Source organism: Callithrix jacchus, chromosome 2, assembly GCF_049354715.1.
Source record: "Callithrix jacchus isolate 240 chromosome 2, calJac240_pri, whole genome shotgun sequence".
NCBI lineage: Eukaryota > Metazoa > Chordata > Mammalia > Primates > Cebidae > Callithrix > Callithrix jacchus.
The window spans coordinates 189,749,886-189,754,840 of record NC_133503.1 but is presented as its reverse complement, the minus strand read 5'-3'; the positions used below and the strand labels follow the sequence as shown (position 1 = coordinate 189,754,840).

The 4,955-nt window shown below is 44.0% G+C and overlaps 1 pseudogene; it reads left to right on the top strand.

The window, feature by feature from the left end:
• Positions 1 to 1,951: 1,951 nt before the first annotated feature.
• Positions 1,952 to 2,926, top strand: LOC100402198 (actin, cytoplasmic 1-like; annotated as a pseudogene).
• The last annotated feature ends 2,029 nt before the right edge of the window (positions 2,927 to 4,955 follow it).

Sequence of the window (4,955 nt, the reverse complement as noted above, 5' to 3'; positions counted from 1 at the left end):
TCCTCACTCATACATGGGAAATAAACAATGAGTATACATATACATAAAAATAAAAGTAATAGACACTAGGGACACCAAAAGGTGGAGGGAGGGAGGAGGATGGGGATTGAAAGATTACCTATTGGATAAAGTGTTCATTATTTGGGTAATGGGTACATTAGAAGCCAATTACCACAAATACCCTTGCAGCAAACATGCACATGTAACCCCCTTGAATCTAAACTTAAGAAAAAGGACCCAGCACTTTGGAAGGCTGAGGCGGGTGGATCACGAGGTCAAGAGATTGAGACCATCCTGGTCAACATGGTGACCCCTTCTCTACTAAAAATACAAAAAATTAGGTGGGCATGGTGGCACGTGCCTGTAATCCCAGCTACTCAGGAGGCTGAGGCAGGAGAATTGCCTGAACCCAGGAGGCAGAGGTTGCGGTGAGCCGAGATCGCGCCATTGCACTCCAGCCTGGGTAACAAGAGTGAAACTCCATCTCAAAAAAAAAAAAAAAAAAAAGAATTCCATTGATGGATCAAAGTTTGGAGGAAACTTTGATCAACAGAGATAGACAAGTGTGATAGCACCACAGTCAATATCATATGTAAAAGGTCAGGGGCCCTCCACAGAAGCTCTAAGCCCAGAGGTAAGAGGGACAAAGAGCAGGAAGGGAAAAGATGGCAATTTTCTGTGTGATCATTTTGGTAAACCACAGGAGCAGCTAAGAAGTCTAGCCCTAACCAACAAAATGGGAAAAAAAAATTTGCAATCTACCCATCTGACAAAGGGCTAATATCTAGAATCTACAAAGAACTAAAATAGATTTATAGAAAAAAAAAACAAACAAGCCCATTCAAAAGTGGATGAAGGATATGAACAGACACGTTACAAAAGAAGACATACATGAGGCCAACAAACACACGAAAAAATGCTCATTATCACTGGTCATTAGAGAAATGCAAATCAAAACCACATTGAGATACCACCTCATGCCAGTTAGAATGGAAATCATTAAAAAAATGGAGACAGCAGATGCTGGAGAGGATGTGGAGAAACAGGAACACTTTTACACTGCTGGTGGGAGTGTCAATTAGTTCAACTTTTGTGTAAGACAGTGTGGCACTTCCTCAAGGACCTAGAAATAGAAATTCCATTTGATCCAGCAGTCCCATTACTGGGTATAAACCCAAAGAATGATAAATTGTTCTATTATAAAGACACATGCACATGTATGTTCATTGTGGCACTATTTACAATAGCAAAGACTTGGAACCAATCCAAATGTTCCTCAACAATAGACTGGCTAAAGAAAATGTGGCACATATACACCATGGAGTACTATGCAGCCATAAAAATTGATGACTCCATGTCCTTCATAGGGACATGGATGAACCTGGAAACTATCATTCTCAGCAAACTGACACAAGAACAGAAAATCAAACACCACATGGTATCACTCATAGGTGGGTGCTGAACAATTAGAACATGTGGGCACAGGGAGGGGTGCATCACACACTGGGGTCTGTTGGGGGGAACTAGGAGAGGGACAGTGGGGGGGTGGGTGGGGAGGGTGGGGAGGAATAACGTGGGGAGAAATACCAGATATAGGTGACGGGAGAAGGACGGCAGCAAACCACCTTGCCATGTATGTACCTATGCAACAATCCTGTGTGATCTGCACATGTACCCCAGAGCCTAAAGTACAATTAAAAAGAAAAGAAGTCTAGCCCTTGTCCCTCCCATCCCTCATCTTTAGCTTATAGCTAATGTTTTGACAGACACAAGGATTCTAGAGCAGTTAGTAGGGCAGTAGATCCAGAGACTCAGAAATGTTGACATGTCTGAGGATACCCATAGAAGATAGAGAGCTTCCACACCAGACAAGGTACTAGCACAACCAAGCAGAATGAGATCCTCCTTCTTAACAGGCTCTTATATTGTTTCTGTTGATAAAAAATAGAATATGACTCTCTGCTGCCACCCCACGGACCATGTTCCCCTGCTGCTCTGCAGCCGTGCTCTGCTGCTGGTCTCATTGCAAGAAGAGATTGCCGCACTCCTCGTTGACAATGGCTCCGGTGTGTGTAAAGTTGGCTTTGCTGGAGACAATGTCCCCCAAACGTGTTTCCTTTCGTCGTCTGGTGACCCTGGCACAAGGGTGTGATGGTGGGCATGGGCCAGAAGGACTGCTACGTGGGCAACAAAGCCCAGAGCAAGCACGACATCCTGACCCTGATGTACCCCATTCATCAAGGCATCATCACTAACTGGGATGACATGAAGAAGATCTGGCACCACACCTTCTGCAACGAGCTGCACATGGCCCCAGAGAAGCACATGGTGCTGCTGAGGTTCAGAGTCCCCTCTGAACCTCAAGGTCAACAGAGAGAAGATGACTCAGATCATGTTTGAGACCTTCAACACCCCAGCCACGCTGTCCCTCTACACTTCTGGGCACACCACTGGCATTGTCATGGACTCTCGAGATGGGGTCATCCACATGGTGCCCATCTACAAGGACTAACACCGTCCCCAATGCAATCCTGCCTCTGGACCTGGCTGGCCGGGACCTGACCAACTACCATGTGAAGATCCTCACCGAAGGCAACCAGCACTTCACCACCACTGCCGAGCAGGAGACCATGAGCAACATCAATGAGAAGCTCTGCTAGGTCTCCCTGGACTTTAAGCAGGAGATGAACACTGCCACACCACATCCTCCTCCTCCCTGGAGAGCTATAAGCTGCCCGATGTCCAGGTCATCACCATCAGCAACAAGCAGTTCCAGTGCCTGGAGGCGCTGTTCCAGCCTTCCTTCCTGGGCATGGAATCTTGTGGCATTCAGGAGACCACCTTCGACTCCATCCTGAAGTGTGATGTGGACATCTGCAAACACGTGTACGCCAACATGATGCTGTTCAGTGGCACCACCATATAGCTGAGTATCGCTCACAGTATGCAGGAGGAGATAATTGTCCTGGTAGCCAGCATCAGAAGATCAAGATCATCGCACTCCCAGAGTGCAAGTACTTGGTGTGGATCAGTGGTTCCATCATGGCCTCACTGTCTACCTTCCAGCAGATGTGGATTAGCAAGCAGGAGAGTACCAGGAGTGAGTGCCCTCCATCATCCACCATAAATGCTTCTAAATGAGCAAAAGACAGATGCATTTGCTGCATGGGTTAATTCAGAAGTATAAATTTGCCCCTGGCAAGTGCATACACCTCATGCTAGCCTCACAAAACTGGAATAAGCCTTCGAAAAGAAATTTGTCCTTGAAGCTCGTATCTGATATCAGTACTGGATTATAGAACTTGTTGCTGATTTTGACGTTGTAATTAAGTTAATTGTTCCCGTTGGTATTTGTTTACTACTCTGTACATATTTTTTATTTCATTGCTTAGCACATGTGGCTTGCTCACTTCATGGCTGAGGTAAGAACATGCTTGTGAAGACAAGCCTGTGGCTTGGTGAGTCTGCGTGGCCAGGAGTCTCTGATCTGTGCAGGGCATTAGTGTGTCAGGGATTTGTGTTCTGGGATTTCTCTAGAGTCTGGCAATGGCTCCTGAACCAGTGGTTTCTGTCCTAACTGTCTGTCAGCCTTGGAAAAGTCCAAGCCATAGGACCCCGTTTCCTTTCTTAGCTGATGTTTTCCTGCCAGAACACCGTGGGCTGTTACTTGCCTCAAGTTGGAAGCAGTTTGCATTTAAACCTATAAATGTATTCATCCTTTTAATTTGCGTAAGGGTTTTTTGTACGAAATTGTCAATTCTTTAAAGAGACAACAACAAATTTTGGTTTTCTACTGGTATTTGAAAACATTAGGTCCCAGCAACACATAATTGTGTAAGGAAAAAATAAAAGCACAGCTGTTCAAAAAAAAGTAGAATATTCTCCAGCAAGTATAGAATGGGACTATTTATTAATGTTAACTGTAAGGTACCTGCAATTTTAAAGAGTACTGTCTGATTTTGAGTTCCCCAACAGCAGAGGCTGAGACAGTTATGAGCAAGTAATTTATTTGGAAGATAATCCTGGGAATCAGGAGTGAGAGTGAAGGGAGAATGAAATAGGGAAGGATGAAAACTTGACAAAAGAGTACATTGCTCAGGTCATCATTGTAGGCAGTGGGGATTTGATTTCACTGATATTTCAAGAGAAGTGTATAAAATACCTCCTGAGTTGTGTATCTGAATGAGGAGAAGCATGCAAATTTGGCCAATGACTCCAGTCTCCTGTTGGTTGAGGCGTTTCCCTCAGAGACAAGAAACTTGCACAACCAAGCAAAAATTATATAGCAGTTACTCCTCTCACAATAAATGCTGACAGCAGTTCCCAAGCACATCCGTAGATAGGGTGGAGAGAATCTCAAAACTAAAGCACATAACCAAGAATTGCCAAATATTTTAGCCTGTTAATATAGTGAATCATTAAACTCAGCAAAGGGAAGAACACTCAAGGAAGTAGAATTATTAGCAAATAGAAGAGTATATGAAAGAACTAGAATCTATGATAACTTAGCATGTTACAAAAATAATATTCAATTTAAGGATGAATAGATGGCATACTCCATAAATAAGAAAACGTTGGCTGGGCATGGTGGCTGACACTTGTAATCCCAACACTGGAAGACCGAGGTGGGTGGGTCAGCTGAGATCAGGAGTTTGAGACCAGCTTGGCCAACATGGTGAAACTCTGTCTCTATTTTGAAAAATATAAAAATTAGCCAGCCATAGTGGCTCACATCTATAGTCCCAGCTCCTTGGGAGGCTGAGGCAGGAGAATTATTTGAACCTGGGAGGTGGAGGTTGAAGTGAGTGGAGATAGAACCACTGCACTCCAGCCTGGGTGACAGAGCAAGACTCCATCTCAAAAAAAGTGAAAAAAAAAGAAAAAGAAAATGTTATTGAGATTGCTTCCTCACTCTTTACAACAAAAAGTAAATTACATGAGAAATAATACTATTA